A 17,675-nucleotide genomic window follows, 5' to 3' on the forward strand; every position below is an offset into this window, starting at 1 on the left:
CGTCTCCACTGTTCCCTTCACCACATGCCCATTGAAATCGGCTCCAATCACCACTTTCTGTCCCTTTGGGTACACTGTTCATCACTTCATCCAGCTCACTCCAAAAATCTTCTTTTTCACCCATTGCACACCCAACTTGCAGTGCATATGCACTGAGAGCATTCATCATCAAACCTCCAATTTCCAGATTCATAATCATTACTCTGCCTGACACTCTTTTCACCTCCAAAACACTCTTGACATGCAGGCTAATCTTGTTAATTTATTGGTAAAATTCAAGGGCATATGTGAAAAAAGTGAATCAATAATGCTAGGAAACTTGACTTGGACATAATAAGTCAAGACCTACAGTACACCTTTGACCTGTGTATGAAAGCCAGGAAATTGTCAGGTTAAACAATACATCATAATGATCACAGCTTTGATACAGTGATGTTGATTGAATTTATCCAATCACTAGAGACTAAGGCTATGATTAATGGAAGCCTATGACCAGCTTCACTATTTTTCGGAAGGTTATTAGTTTCCTAATGTTTGCTATTCAAATAATGTCATGAAATTGAATAGATATTAAAAGTGATCATCAAGCTGAGAAGGAAATGTTAGAGCCTTGTTGCCAGGGCTGGATTTAGACTTGATAAGGCCCTAAGCTATTTGAGACATGGGGCCCTTTATAAGCCCAGATATTCTATGTAAGTGCCAAATATGATTTGTTTTGGGGGCCCCCAAGAAGGCAGGGGCCCTAAGCTATAGCTTGTGTAGCTTATACGTAAATCCTGCACTGCTTGTTGCCACCAAATGTATGACTGAGCCATACTCTTTACAAGCGAATCCTTTCCATCAGTGAAGGGAAGCAATGGGCTTACACATGAAATGGAGATATGTGACACTTTTTCTAAAAAATGGGCTTGGTGCACCTTACAGAAAAAAGGAAAATGTAATAACATTGAATCTAAGCTGTTTTTATATTTCCTATGCCATTTTTCTGTCTTTGATTCAAATACATAATGCAAATAAGTTCTAAATGACCATATACGTGGCCACTGCTGCAAACCAATATATTTTTTTCTTAGCCAAAAACAAAAGAACAAAAAGGTGACATTAATGGAGTGAGCCTTTTTGCACCTATAGTGGTACCCACTCCCTTATGGCAATGCATGTGTGAAAACTATCATCACCCAGAATTATCAGTTTGACCATAACATTTGTGAACAAATGTTTTCTACCAATCACGGGGAACTGGAGGCTAACCTGGCAGCACCTGGAAACTTGGCCTACAGCAGACACTTTGTTTGCGGAGCCCACTCATGCATACATCCATGCTCTCCTATGTGGTGCCATTTTAAACCACCAGCTAACACAAACAGAATGTCTTTTATATTGTAGATGAAAATCAAATTACCAGAAGAAGCCGAGTGAGATATTCACCACAAGATACAGCTTTGCTTTTACCTGATATTTTAGCCCAATCCTGATGAAAGACAGTAGAGTCGCTCTGACTGTATTGCAGCATCTGGTGTCTCAGTAGTTATCCCGCTTTCTGAGAAACAAAAACATAGCACTTTCTAATGTCTGCCTGTGTATCCATTTTGCCCATATGCCATCTAGCTTATTGTCCATTGACTGAATGCTGGGCAAAGAATGCTGGGCAGAGGAGATTGTTACCACTGTATTTTGCTGTCAAATGGACACATCTCCCTCATCCCTGTTTCCTTCTCTCTGTCTCTAGTTATTGTCTGTTGAGTCATGCTGAATCTGTCATCAAGGTTTGAGGAAAACAAGGTCAATAAATATAGTCAATGACCAGACCATAAAGTGAACCAAGTTCTCTAAAACCACAAAGCAGAAGCCCTAACCACTACACAAATGCCATTCTAAGAAATTCTCTCCAACTGTCCATTCTTTTTAACCCACTTATTCCGCTACTAGTTGCATTAAGTCATAGCCTATTCATGATGTACAAATGCCAAAGAAGGAACCACCTCTTGAAATTATGCCAGTCCACTGCAGGATAAACTCACACCACACTCTGCCATACCGGCAAATTTAGAATTTAAACACTTCTGAATTGAAGACAAGATTCTTGACTAATGAATAAGTTGGAGAGGTGGATCGTCAATTCAAAAAATTACCCCATTTGAATGGACCCTGGTTGTAGACTTCTTTAATTTTCCAGAAATATTTATTAAACAATAGTTTAGCAAAAAAAATGCATGCATCTTGCACATTGTGAGTATACGACTAGATGACTTGAATTGTGGATTACAGAACACCATTAACATGAGATTTCTTTATAAATGTGTTTTTGTTATTGTCTCACCATAGGCTCCCATTCTGTCAGTAACATTGTTATCTCTGTTCTATATATAAGCATACGGTAAAAAAATCATAGATTGCTGTAAATGAAATAGGGTATGGAACATATAAAATATATCATTTTGGATGGAGTATGCAATAATTTTGTGTTGTGTAAAAGTTCCAAGTAACTGTCTATCAAATATACAGATCTTTTTAGTACAATCAAAATAGATTTTGCATTGCATACCACAGCTGAGCAAGCTTTGAGTGCTTCAGGATTTTAGTACAAGCGCCACATTTGGGGATATAGAATTCTGAAATAAAAGGAATGCGGTTCCAAACAAAATTGCTCAGTATTTTTCCAACAAATGCACAACACCTTTGAAGGGATGAAATGAGCTGCTACTGCTGTCCAGTATAAACACAGATGGTGGCTTTCACATCTGCCTGGGTACACAGCAGTATCTTATCCAAATCCCATTGTTCATTTCATTTTGCTGTTCACTGGGGGAATTCTCACCCTAATTCAGATGCAAGAGACAGCGAGTACAATAAGATTTATGTCTATGTATTGTATTGGTTTATTTACACAAAACAGTTTACAAAAGACATGAAATTCTTACCATTCATAGGAAGCCTAATCAAATTTTTAATTTTTCATTATTATGAAAACTTTTACATTATGCTATTGCACATTCAGTAGCTGTAAAACTGTTATCATGGTTTTAAGACAGAGGCCCTTGAGACCCTCTAGTATTATTTTTCAAAGACTTTTTATATTAAGGTTTTCTTTGTTTGCTTTTTAATCCATTCATATGGTGCATCTGTGATTCATTTTAACAGACTATGGAGTTGTAACATTGTAAATGGCTTCCCTGAGGCCATCTTGGAGACAAAAATCCTATTTTAATGACATCTCTCTCCGCTAAAATTAAAGTTTAATTAACAAAGTAAAAACTATTGCTGCTATTATCCTCGCTTAATGATGGATTGCAAAATCTAATGTTTAACTGTTGAATCTATCCTGCAATATAAAGCACAGTTGGTACCAAGTTAAATTTACTACCTGTCCTCCAGTGATTAATTAAGAAGTAGTCATATGCAGCCCTGCTATATAGTAACCTGTTTTTTTTTTCTTATCTTTAAAATTAGACTGAATGAAGCAGCAGGAGTTATGTTGCAGCATCCTCCATTTTTACATTCCCAATCTCTATAAACCTCATTTATAACAAACTGTAAAAACTAATCAAAACAGAGAAGCCAATCATTTCTGTTTTACATGCAGTATATACCAAGCACCAGGCATGAGGTTGGAATGTGTGGGAGAAAGCATAGATTCTGCAATATGTAATATAATTTTGCAGCTGCCCATAACATTGATATAGAAGAACTATTCTGTTTTTGATGGTAAAATATTTATTTTTTCAACAGTAGCTTCATGGCGTTGTTCTGGAAATGCATCAGTTTGACCTAACCAGAGCAGTGTCATTAGGACCTGCCCTTTAGAATGCCTATGGAAGGGACACATGTGTGGTAGAGATACTGGTTGTGGTTAAAGTGAATGTTAACAGTGAGTAAAAGAGCTTTCTGTGGAATAAGAAAATTGTGTATTGTTATGTAAATATATGTGGTTTATTGGTGACTAAGTATTATTGGAAGACATTGAATTGTGTTTATCTCATAGATGATTTTGTTAAGTTAAATAAAGACAGATGTGATTTATTTTACTTATTTTATGTTCTTCCCTGTTTTTATTAGCTGATTTATGGGTTCTATGTCAGAGTAAAAGGAAAGTAGCAACCGGAGCCAGTTACGTCAAATGTGTGTGGACTGTATAAAGCTGCATATGAATTTTAAAAAATAATGTTAACATACACCAGATTTTATTATTACAGTATTCAGCAAAATTTTTGCAAGATAACACGAACTTTATCAAAATATAATCATATAATCTATTAAAAAATTGCAATTCATAATTCATGACAATACCACGACAGTGCAAAAATATGATGTGGTGTCATCTGAACTTAGCAGGGCCTCTTCTAGAAAAGTACCCAAATTGTAAGTATACTCTGAGCCTCAATATGCCAGATGTCATAGTCATCAACGGTCAGCCGGTTATCATTAGCGATACATGTTTTTGTGCATTAATATTTAGATAGATAGATAGTGTCACACACGCTGCGAGTAGGGAGGCAGCTAAAGGGCTCGAGTAATTGTAATAAAATATCCACCAGGGGCGTGAATGCACTGACTGTCTAAGATAAAACTTAGGCCTCGTTGTAGATGGGGATAGCTCGCTCTGCTTGTCTTCACGCCGTGTGCACAGCCGGCGGAGAGAGATAGGGAAGACCACAAGGAAATACGGGGAGATTCCTAGTCCATCGCAGGCGAATATGTCATCCACCCACGCCTCGACGAGTCGGGAGGAATCCCCTCCCCTTGAGGTCAGACCGGACCCTCTCTCCGACATTTACTTTCAGTTTAAACAAACACTGGCTTCTTTTAAAAGAATGTCAATTGCGGCAAATTCCTAAGAAGGAACGCGTCTCCTCTCATTCCCTTCCCTTAATTGATGTGTCCCCTTTGAACGAATCGGGTTCGATATGTAGGACCCTTGGAGCCCTCATCCTGAGGACATAAATATATATTAGTTCTCGTGGACTATCAACCCGATATCAGAAGCTTGTTCCCTTGCGCTCAGCTACATCTAAAGCAATCGCACGGAACTAGTGGAGTATTTGGCGTGTTGGTATTCCTAAAGAAGTCCTAACGGACCAAGGAACACCTTTTACCTTGGAGACGCTCAGGAAGCGCAAGTTACTGAAAATAAGCACTTAAAGACCAGCTGGTGTATCATCCTCAAACCGCGGTCTAGTGGAGAGGTTTAATCAGACTCTAAACAGATGCCAAGGTGGTCAGCGGGGATGGGAGGAATTGGAATCAACTCCTCCCCCTCATTCTCTTGCCTATCGGAAGTCCCATAGCCCTAGGGGTTCTCTCCTTTTGAATTGTTATACGGACAACAAGCCGAGGTATATTGGATATTTTCAAAGAAGGTTGGGAAGGAGAGGCTCTTCCCTGTACAAATATTTTGGAATATATCGCTCAGTTACGTGATAGATTTGAAAAAATGTGACCTATTTTAAAAGTCATATGGAAGAGGCGCAAGCAGCACAGGCCCGTTATTACGATCGTGGCACGACACTCTGAGAATTCCAGCCGGGATCGTGTCATGGTATTAATTCCCACCTCTCATTCTAAATTACCGCCCATTGGCAAGGCCCTTATGAAATTAAGGAGAGAAAAGGGTTGGTAGACTATTTGGTGAAACAACCAATCGTGGACCTACTGAGCGGTTTATCATGTGAACTTGCTGAAGCCGTGGAAGGAGAGGGAGCCAGATCCTTCCTCCGCTTAGCCCTGCTCATTTTTGCTCACATAGACACCCTAATTTCGGCGAGGAATTAACCTATAGAAAGACGGAGCTGGAATCAGCCATCCTGTCCGCCTCAGAGGTGGTGGAGTGAAAAACCCGGACAGACCTCTCTGATTGCGCATTGACATAGTGACTGAACCAGGGGTTATAGTCCGAGAGCCCTATAGACTTCCTGAGGCAAAGCAGAAGTGGAGCTGGAAATCAGCTGGATGCTGAACTAGGAGTGATTGAGAAAGTTTTAGTCCCTGGTCAAGCCCAATTGTCTTGGTTAGTAAGCCTGACAGCAGTTGGGGTTTTGCAATGACTTCCGTCACTTAACCAGGTCTCCCTTTTGATGCTTATCCCATGGCTAGCATGGATGACCTCCTCTAGAGACTTGGACAAGCTGAATTTTTGACCACGCTTGACATGACAAAGGGGTACTGGCAGATTCCTTTAACGGACTCCGCGAAGGTCAAGACCGCGTTCAGCACTCCTAGCGGACACTGGCAGTATCGTGTTCTTCCATTCGGGTTACACGGGGCTCCTGCGACTTTCCAGCGTCTGGTGGACAAAGTGCTCCAAACCCCATAATGCTATAGTGCTGCCTATCTGGATGACATAGTCATCATTCCAGCACATGGAAAGAACACGACAGCAGGTCACTTGGTATTGCGGACACTAGGAGAAGCCAGGCTTCATATTAATCCCAAGAAATGTTTCTTTGGATTGAAAGAAGCTAAATATTTGGGCTACCTGGTGGTCGGGTACTGTGAAACCACAGTGTTCAAAAATACTGTAGATGCCATTGTTAAATGGTCCCTTCCAAAACCAAGAGGCAGAGTCCAAGCCTTTCGGGTTGGCTGGTACTACACCCCGGGTTTGTACCTCGGTTTTCAGAGAGAGCGGCGCCCTTGACTGATCTTACAAAGAAGAGGGCTCCTAATCATGTGGTATGGACTGACAAGGCGGACACTGCATTTAGTGAATTAAAACAGGCTCTTACGCCAGCACCAATATTAAAAGCTCCTAATTTTCTTTCCCTTTTATTCTCCAGACGGACGCTCGGACACAGGCCTGGGTGCAGTGCTGAGCCAAAGCGTCGATGGTGTTGAACACCCCATCATGTACCTGACCCGGAAACTGTTGGATCGAGAGACCAGGTATGCAGCGGTGGAGAGAGAAGCTCTTGCGATCAAATGGCCGATTACGCAGTTGAGGTACTACCTCTTGGGCTGGGAGTTCACTCTGGTGACGGATCATGCTCCTTTACAGTGGATGGCCCTTCACAAGGAGTCAAATCCACGGGTCACTAGGTGGTTTCTTGACCTTCAACCTTACAAGTTTTCGCTTGTTCATCGTAAGGGTTCTCTCCATGCCAACAGTGATGTCTCTCGTGCCCACAACCTCTTGAGGGGCCTTGTCACAAGCGACGAGTAGGAGGCAGCTAAAGGGCTCGAGTAATTGTAATAAAACATCCGACCAGGAGCGGCGGATTGCACTGACTGTCTTTCTCAGTTCCTACAGACCTTTCCTGAGAAATCCTGCAAGGTTCCGGCTCCTCTGAAGACGTCACTTCCGAAGCCGGCCCCTTTGATGACTTCACTTCTGAAGCCAGCCACTTTGATGACGTCACTCTCAAGCCTGTCCCTTTGAGCTCACTTCCTCTCAAGACCTTTAAAGCCTCCATCTTGGGCTACTATAGTGAGTTCTGTTTTGGACTCTGTGAGATGCACATCGTTTCTTTGATAAGAAACCCATTTGCAGCTGGGAAAAACAATATATGGGTGGCTGTTCCAAACCTTATAATGTATTGGACTGTTTTAGACAATAGATAGATAGATAGATACTTTATTAATCCCAAGGGGAAATTCACATACTCCAGCAGCAGCATGCTGATAAAAAACAATATTAAAGAGTGATAAATATGCAGGTAAAACAGACAATAACTTTGTATAATTTTAACGTTTACCCCCTGGGTGGAATTGAAGAGTCGCACAGTGTGGAGGAACGATCTCTTCAGTCTGTCAGTGGAGCAGGACAGTGACTGCAGTCTGTCGCTGAAGCTGCCCTCTGTCTGAAGATGATCCTGTTCAGTGGATGCAGTGGATTCTCCATGATTGACAGGAGCCTACTCCAGCACCCTTCGCTCTGCCATGATGTCAAACTGTCCAGCTCCGTGCCTCACAATAGAGCCTGCCTTCCTCACCAGTTTGTCCAGGCATAAGGCATCCTTCTTCTTTATGCTGCCTACCCAGCACACCACCACTTAGAAGAGGACGCTTCCACAACCATCGATAGAACATCTGCAGCATCTTATTGCAGATGTTGAAGGACGCCAGTCTTCTAAGGAAGTATAGACGGCTCTATCCTCTCTTGCACAGAGAATCAGTATTGGCAGTCCAGTCCAATTTATCATTCAGCTGCACTCCTAGGTATTTATAGGTCTGTACCCTCTGCACACAGTTGCCTCTGATAATCATGGGGTCCAGGAGGGGCCTGGGTCTCCTAAAATCCACCACCAGCTCCTTGGTTTTGCTGGTGTTCAGGTGTCACACCATTTAACAAAGTCCTTGATTAGATTCCTATACACCTCCTCCTGCCCTCCTGATGCAGGCCGCATAGCAGTGTCGTCCAGCGAATGTTTGCACGCGGGACTCTGAGTTGTATTGGAAGTCGATGTATATAGGCTGAACAGGACCGGAGAAAGTATAGTCCCCTACGGCGCTCCTGTGTTGCTGACCACAATGTCAGACCTGCAGTTCCCGAGACGCACATACTGAGGTTTGTCTGTAAGATAGTCCATGATCCATGCCACCAGGTATGAATCTACTCCCATCTCTCAGCTTGTCCCTAAGGGCAGAGGTTGGATGGTGTTGAAGTCCAGAAACATAATTCTTACAGCACCACTGCCTCTGTCCAAGTGGGAGAGGGATCGGTGTAGCATACAGATGATGGCATCCTCCACTCCCACCTTCTCCTGGTATGTGAACTGCAGAGGATCAAAGGCATGGCAGACCCGAGGCCCCAGGTGGTGAAGCACAGCTGCTCCATGGTCTTCATCACATGTGATGTCAGGCGACAGGCCGGAAGTCGTTCAGCTCACTAGGACATGATACCTTTGGGACTGGGGTGATGCAAGATGTTTTCCAAAGCCTCGGGACTCTCCCCTGTTCCAGGCGCAGGTTGAAGATGCTCTGTAGAGGACTGCCCAGCTCCAGCATACAGGCCTTCAGCAGTTGCGGCGATACTCCATCTGGACCCACTGCTTTGCTGGCACGAAGTCTCCTCAGCTCTCTGCTTACCTGGGCTGCTGTAATTGTGGGTGGGGATGTCTATCCTATGCTGGTATCAGCAGAAGGATGGGTGGAGGGTGCAGTACTCCAAGGTGAGAGTGGGTTAGGGTGGTCAAACCTGTTAAAGAAGTTGTTCATCTATTGATCAAATGATCTCCTCATTCATATGGAGAGATAAGTCTCCCAAAATTCCAAGTCATTATTACAAAGTTGCCAACTCAGTGGAGGTCTGTCTTTACCCAATTTGATGTTTTATTATTGGACAGCTAACATCCAAAAATACATTTATTGGCTAAAAGATCCTCAGGCATTTTGGTGTCAGCTAAAAGCTGAATCATGTTTTCACCTCCCTCCCGCTTTATTATTTTCATCCCTCCTATATCCCTTACTCAATATACAGATAACCCTATTGTACTTAACTCTCTCAAGATATGGCATCAATTTCAATGCACTTCAAATCTGTTTCTGCTTCTGCTCTTGGCCCCACTATGTAATAATCACATTTTTCCCCTTCCTTTTAGACTCTACGTTTAATTTATGGGATAAAAAGGGCATTACATGTTACATGGTTTTCCGATCTTTATAAGGGTAATATCTTTCTTAACTTTACGGATATGTCGTCCCTATATGGTCTGCCCTCATTTAATTTATTTTGTTATTTTCAAGTTAGACACTGTAGCTTCCACTATTTTTCCTGAGTTTCCCATTCGCCCACCTAAACAGTCTCAGGAAGACTTATTTGAACTTTCTCCACATAAGAAAGCTCTTACCTTGCAAATATATAATACTGTTCTTTCAATGGACAGTTACTCTGACAATAAAACTATTTCAAATTGGGAACAGGAGTTGGGTCTGGACTTCAGAGAAGGCTACTGGGATAGTGTAGCTAAGGGAATTCGTACTTCCTCATCTTGTGCAAGGCTTTCTCTTATTCAGTTTAAAGTATCCCAATGTTCCTGCCCTACAGTATGTGACTGATGTAACTCCTCTCCCTGCAATTTAAGCCACATGTTTTTTCTTGGCCCCAAAAATCCAGTTATACTGGACCTCCTATTTTGACATTATTTCTCATGTTTTTGGAATCCGACTGAACCTTGTCCTTTGATCGCTATATTTGGGGTTCCTGGAGATCATGATATGTCTTTTAATAGTACACAATTGGATGCAATTGCTTTCACTCACTGTTAGCATGACGTAGAATATTATTGTCCTGGAAGGCCCTGCATCCCCCGACCATGGCCCGCTGGCTGAAGGATCTTATGTTCTTTTTAAAACTTGAAAAAATCAAGTTTAGTCTGAGAGGGAGAGCTGATGGGTTTTTGAAGGTCTGGAAACCTTTTGTTTCTTATTTTAGATCCTTGGAAACAATTGCACCTGACTGAACTTTATTTATTTATTTCCTATTTTATTACTATTATTTTTTTAATTGTTAGTTATTTATTTACTTATTTTTTGTAACATCCTGTGTATTAGGGTTTTTTTTTTTATAATTACTTTGCTTGTTTCTTGTAATTAATTAATCATTATCTATTTTATCTATTTATCTTTTGTGGGCCTATGGGTGGGTTATGGGGTTTAGGCATTATAGGTTTATTGTTCGTGTCGATAGTCAACACTAACATGTTTGTTGATACCTTTTGGCATTTTATATATTTGAAGAGATGTGTATGTATGTTGCTGTAATTGGAAAACTGATAAATAAATGGGAAAAAAAAGAAGTTGTTCATCGGTTTGCTCTTTCCACGCTCTCGATGGTGGCATCCCGCTTGAGCTGTAGCCAGTGATAATCTTCATCCCACCACATTTCTTCATGCTGTTATTCTGCAACTTCTGCTCCAGCTTTCTCCTGTACTGCTCCTTGCAGCCTGAGCTGGACTCGGAGTTCCTTCTGCACGTGCTTCAGCTCATGCTGATCACCGACTTTAAAAGCCCTTTTCTTCTGGTTCAAAAGGCCCTTGATTTCACTTGTAATCCATGGTTTGTTATTAGCATAGCAGTGTACTGTTCTTACTGGAATTACAATGTCCATACAGAAGTTGATGTAGTCAGTAGTGTAGTCAACAACCTCCTCAATGTTCTCACTATATGATCCCTGCAGGATATCCCAGTCCGTAGTTCCAAAGCAGTCTCTCAGAGCCTGCTCTACCTCAGGGGACCACTTCCTGAATAAGCGTGTGGTTGTAGGAGCTCCTCACTCTTGGTTTGTAGTGATGCTAAAGAGAACCAGGTTATGATCTGCTTTCCCAAGCACAGGCAGCAGGGTGGCGCTGTATGCGTCTTTAACGTTTGCATACAGTAGGTCAATAGTCCTATTTCCCCGGGTGTTACAGTCCACATGCTGGGAGAAGGCAGGTAATGTTTGTCCAGCATCACATGGTTAAAATCTCTAGTGATTAGCACAAGCACCTCAGGGTGCTGTGTTTGTAATTTAGCAACAGCGGAATGGATGTCACCGCTATCTCCACGCACCGAGGAGGGATGTAAACAATATTTGGACATGTTTTTGGCCTACAGATAAAGTGAGTGAGTGGTCCTGCGGTGGGTTGGCACCCTACCCAGGATTGGTTCCTGCCTTGCGCCCTGTGTTGGCTGGGATTGGCTCCAGCAGACCCCCGTGACCCTGTGTTCAGATTCAGCGGGTTAGAAAATGAATGGATGGATGGATGGATAAAGTGAGTGAGTTTCAGTGTTTCTACAGGAAGTGAATAATTTAGTGTGGGAAAAGTCTTACTGGTTTCCAGGTTCAGAGACAAAAATCCACTTTTCTTGCCTTCTGATTGGAAAAGTCGTTGATGACATGTTGGTAGCCTAGTCTGGATACAATATCTTTTCCATAGATAGGATCGAAAGACCATAAGGTTGTCTTGAGACATGGTTGTTCTATACTGGAGAATATAACTTGACAAATCCATTCAAACACGCAGACCTCAAAAGCGGGGCCCCCTTAGGCATGGGGCCTGGGGCGGTCTCCCCACGCCACCCCCAAACAACGCTCTTGAGTGGACTTGTCACTTGGTACCTTTATTAAGTGGAAAAGCTTTGAAGGCTTATACAATAATGGATGAGAACCAATTTGACAACTTTATGCTTTAAAAGATGCTTTCCAGGCCAAGTCTGATGGTACTTCAGAGTATTGCTAACAATTTTGAGTTATACTGATACCAATTGGAGAATTACCTATGGAGACTTATCATCATTTAACAAGATTACATTGTTGCTGGATTTGTCCGGATCAGCATTCTCAGGAACAAGTCTTCATTCTTGAACAATTACTATGTCCTCTTCTGTATGAAGTTTTAAACTGGGTTAATGAATGAGTGCCTGCTAATGAATTAGATGTAACTAAAATGGCCATTCAATATTTAAGTCCTTGTTTATCTGGAACATCACAGCCCTCTTACTTTTCAGAGGTAACATAGACAATAAGAGAGACTAAAGGTAAACTCAAAGTTAAGTAAGAAAAACAAGAAAGATCACAAAAGATAAAGATACCCTAAAAAGGTATTGATATGTTTTATTAACCATAAACACACATAATGTAGCTAACTGCCCAGCTCATTTGTCAAAATTGAATAAATATTATATACCTTAGGGGTTATGCATTAAATACAAGTTGCAATACCTTTTGTAAAGCAAATGTTTTGGGTCAGGAAATGAATGGTTTTTCGACACACATGGTTCTCTATCATTGCTTAAAAAGTATGGTGTACCAAATAAGGGGCTAAACTATGCAAAATAGATTGGTGCTTGATATAGTTCATGAGGATCAAAAGCAATATCCAATAGCAGAATTTAAAGTGATGGTTATGATCAAATACATTTTGAAAGGCTGGAGTCCATGATGATTTGCCACTAGGTATGATATTTGTCACATACTCTCAATTTTGTCAGATTAGTTGGTAATTGGTAAAATGCTATAAATATAGTGTCGCAAACCAAACATAACAGCCACCCGTAGTATAATTGATTTCCTGGCTGCAAAGTCGATCAAATGAATACCGCGACTGATGTGCACAAAACCAAGTCCAAAACACAACTGAGGGTGTAGAAAAGGTGGAGGTTTTAAAAGGTGAAGACAGGAAGTGAAGTCAAAGGGGTCGGGCTCATGAATGTCTTCTGCCATTGGTGCAAGCCCGGACGTGACATCACAGGGGCCGGAGCCAGCAAGGTCTCCTTCCATTGGCTCAGTCCCAGAAGTGACGCAAGAGGACCAGGTGGAATCTCCCATGAATGGTCTGCAGGCAAGGGAGAAAAAGAGTCAGTGCACTATGCCACATCCTGGTATGTCTCGGAATTGCCCTTACTCAAGTTTTACCTGCCTCACACGCGACGTGTGTGACAATGGTCATATTCATGTTTCCTTACAGTGGTTTCCAGGTCAAAGACTAAACTTATTACAACTTACTATAACTTATTAAAACTTTTAATGCTTTTTTTTCTTGATTTAAAATGTATAAGACTAGTCTACAGTGCCGTAGAGAGAAATGCATGGGGTAGTCTGCAAATAATTGTGGTTTAAAATTGAATATTAATTGAGAGATAAAACTGCAAGAATCAGATCCTTTCCTATCCTTTTGGTTTGACAAAGCTAAGGGAAGGGGGTTATGGAAAGTAAGGTACATGGAGGCAAATGTGAATGTAAATGATAATAGTATGCTATTTGCAGAAAATGCCCCATGCCATTACAACTATGGGCATGACCCTGGGAATCTAGTAGTTCATGAACAGGAACCAGTGGTAGAAAGAATGAGGCACAGTGCAAATTAAAGTAAAAACAAAATAGTGTGTCTTTATTTACAGAAATAATAATTAAAATCAAAAATCAGTGTGATGTCATCAATTAAAGTAAATTTCACATTGCAGGGCTGCGCTCTGGTCCTAATTTGGAATCCTGAGGTGGTTTGGCATATGGTCGATGCTCCCAACCTCTCTGTCTCTCAGTTCCACTGATGCTCAAAAACAAACAGACAAAAGAAAAATATTTGCAAAAATGAAATCTTAGCTTTGTTCAAACAAAGATACAGAAAAAGTAAAAGGATCTTTTACACAAAGACCTGAGTAATCTACTCACCTAAACTCAACCCCACTAAACTCGCGCTCTCTCTTTATTCAAGTGCTCAGAAGGTTGCTTCACGCTAGGCCAAGTGACAGAAGATGACCCCTGGCATCCACCACATCCTTTTATATTGACTTGGGATTGTCAAAACCAGTCCCCAATGGCATTCATTCCCTTCATCAACTGGGGAGTACGACGTGACTTTGGCTACATGTCACGTCTCCCACTGATTAGAACTCTACACAAAATGCCCCTATCCACATGTGTGCTTGCCTCGCAACCAGATGAGCTTATCTGTCTTTCTCTTTTTTTCCCTCAGGTAAGTATACCAATTTATCATTATCTTGCCCTTTCTTTTATATAAACAGTTTTAATTTTCCATTTCTTTTCTTCACCGCAACTTTGGGTCCAGGCCGAGATGGTGGTATAGTGTTTTATACTGAAGTCATCCTCCTGGCATACTTTGCGTGCCTGTACGCTTGTTGCATGACGGCATGCGCTTGCATCACTGTTCATACTGGAGTCTCCACACCTACTCCTTTGCCAAGGTAAGAGTTTCTATCATTTCATGACACACCCCATCACATTAAGGTAAAAGATGCTTTGTGATACTTGCTAGTTGTAGGAATTAATAATGTACTCAGTGCCATTATTATACACTGGGCAATAAAATATGAATTGGAATTGGAGTCCTCATCCTCTTAGACTTAAACCTTACTGTAAAGGGTCATAATTATAAAATGCAAACGGAAATGGGAAAAAGGAAGAAAATGTGGAGCCATCAGCAGAGCTCATGCAAAACCATGACAGGTGTTTATAAATTATATCAATGCACATGTGGGGGTAGTTATGCATCATTGTGTCCTGCAGTGAATATTATTTTATAAATATTGTATATACTCATGGATAAGTTCTCCTAATAAGTCGGGACTTGATTTTATCGTATCATTTCTGGTATTTTATAATTCGGTCATATAAGTTGAATGTGAAATCTCACTCTATTGGTCCAAGAGATTATGATATGCTAACACCTGAGAGAGAACGACACACAGCCTTTTTCTATGTGGGTGTGGCAATGTGCTGTATCAGTACATGCTCCTAACCTTCTCTCTCTCTATTGTGCCTATGTGACCACACGGTAATACCTGAACTATTCCAAGCAACATTTGTCACTAATTTGTGTTTTTTGTTTCTCTCACCCTCATACACTTTTATCGTAAGAGCATCCCTTATCTAAGATGGAATGTTCAATCAGAAGAAAATATGAAGCTGGTTTTAAACTAAACGGCCATTGAAGTAGTGAAAAGAAATTGGTAACTGCACTGTTGCAACAAAATTGCATGTGTCTGAGATGTGAGATTGGAGGAGGCAAATAGATGTAAAAAAATAAATTAAGTGTGATTTTTGAACAGGCGTTAAGTAGGGGTCTGATTTATGATCGATTTTTCAGATTTCAAGACCCGACTTATATGTGAGTAAATACGGTAGTAAAAATTAGCTTTAACCTTCTCAGTCCACAGCCCTAACACAGCTTGACAGTAAATGGTGAAAAATCTTCCTCAAAATACTAAAGTTAGATCAGCCTATGTATCTTTCATTATTACCTTACTTGTGTGTTATGCTTCATCCAAACTAATCTTTAGCTAAATGGTAATGGAAGTTCCTCAGCACAACCAGAATATTGAATCTGTTGAGTGGCATACTTTCCATTTAATTTTGTAACCTGCTTTAGAGTCATTTATTAACTGGAGTCTTTTACTAGAATAATACATCTTAATACTTATTAAATTCTACTACCTGATCTACAGAATACTGATATCCAAAGATCCTTTATGGTTGCCTTTCTGATTCTAAGCCTGACTGCACTACTTGCAGAGAGTTTTTATTCCATGTTTTGGCACCCATTCTCTGGAATTCTGTTTATTCTGGCTGTTTCAGACTTGACCCCTTTTTCCCCTTTTGTTCTGTAGTACTAATTTCTTTAGTGTTGTTTTTTGTCTGGGTTTATTTTTATTTTTGAAATGTTTCTTTTTTCTAAGTTGCAGTATCATTTTTTTTTTGCTAAGTACTAAGATGAGATCTAAAATAAATGTCAAGTGATTCTCAAAACCCTTTCACTTTTTTAAAGAAGAACATTATTTGTGGATCATAAGATGTATTAGGGAAATTTTTAAAAACCTGTCTGAAATTATCGTGCACTTGGGAAATAGTGCAAAACTCAATCATGAACATTTCCGAATCCATTAAGTTAAAAAAAATCAGATATGTGTTAATAATATTGTCAAATTTTTTAAAACCCTTTTTTTAAAATTTGATTTAATAATTTTGGACACAAAAATTTTAACAAAAACCTCTTGAAACAAACAAGAGTAAAACATGTTTCAAAATGGTTCATAAAGAGCTTAGCATTCAGCCCCACCCAAAAAGAAAACCGTAAATGCAGGTCCCTTTCTAAAATAAATCTGTTTGGTACCTGCCGGGTCTGTAACCAATTTTATATAAACGTTCCCTTTCTCTAAAAAAAAGTCAGCTAAAAAAAGTATCCAAAAATGCATAATTTTTTTTAAGGATTCGGGGATACATACTCAACAACAAACCGAAAAGGGGGCCAGGGGGGTGACAATAATAACAAGGTTCACACTTCCAAAGTGCAGAGCACTTAATAAATGATCAATAAATAGATTTTCATAAAAACAAAAAATTAAAAAAAATGTCATGAAAAGTTAAAAACCCGTACAAAACCTGTGGCAGTGTTTTAAAAAGTGTCCCCTTGGACTCTAGGCTCCCCAAAAAGCATCCCCCCCCTCAGACCAAAGAGTGACCACCTATTCATGTAAAATTTAAGTGATGCCTTGTTTACCCTTTTTATTTTAAGTGCTTTCTTCAAAAGGGTGCGTTCATCTCTTCATCTGTCTCTGTTGCTCTATGCCCCTCTCCCCAAATTCAAGTCATCCTACTTGCCCTTTTTTGCAACCTCCACGTCTGCAGATAGCCCCCTTGCTACCTCTGAATCCTCACCCCCCAACACAACTGCTTCTGCCACCCCTGCCTCCCAAAACTTTTCAGGTTCAATGATTTCTCTTGCCAAATAAAACAACCAACTGCCCCCTATAGAAACTTTTAGGTTTTCTCATTTTAACACACAATAATAATAATAGATGTAATATAATACATCCTCCAAAAATTAATCCTCTTTAACCTCAAATCTACTTTTGTGAATTAAGTTCCTTCTTGGAAACAGATTTATCTGGACCCGAAAAAAAAGCTCAACTAAAACCTTCCACTTGTTCCTTGACCCTGTCCCCAAAATGATTTCTTTAAAAAAAAATTGATGTACTTATTGATAGTTTATTTGACATAGTTAAATGTCATTGATGTGGGGCTTCCCAGATTGTTTAAAAACTTCTTAGCTAAACTCTACTCAAGTAAAACAATCTAGACTCCTCTGTTTTTAAAACTTTATAATCATTTCTAATTGCCTTTTTTTTAAAAAATTAAAAAAAATTTTTCCAATATTTTAATAGACATTCTGTTCTTGATAAGTTTTCAGTCAGACTTTAGAACAAATTATATAAATACTGGTTAAAGTAATAAATTTAAATTTTTT

The sequence above is a fragment of the Polypterus senegalus genome, chromosome 2 (genome assembly GCF_016835505.1).
Source record: "Polypterus senegalus isolate Bchr_013 chromosome 2, ASM1683550v1, whole genome shotgun sequence".
Lineage (NCBI taxonomy): Eukaryota > Metazoa > Chordata > Cladistia > Polypteriformes > Polypteridae > Polypterus > Polypterus senegalus.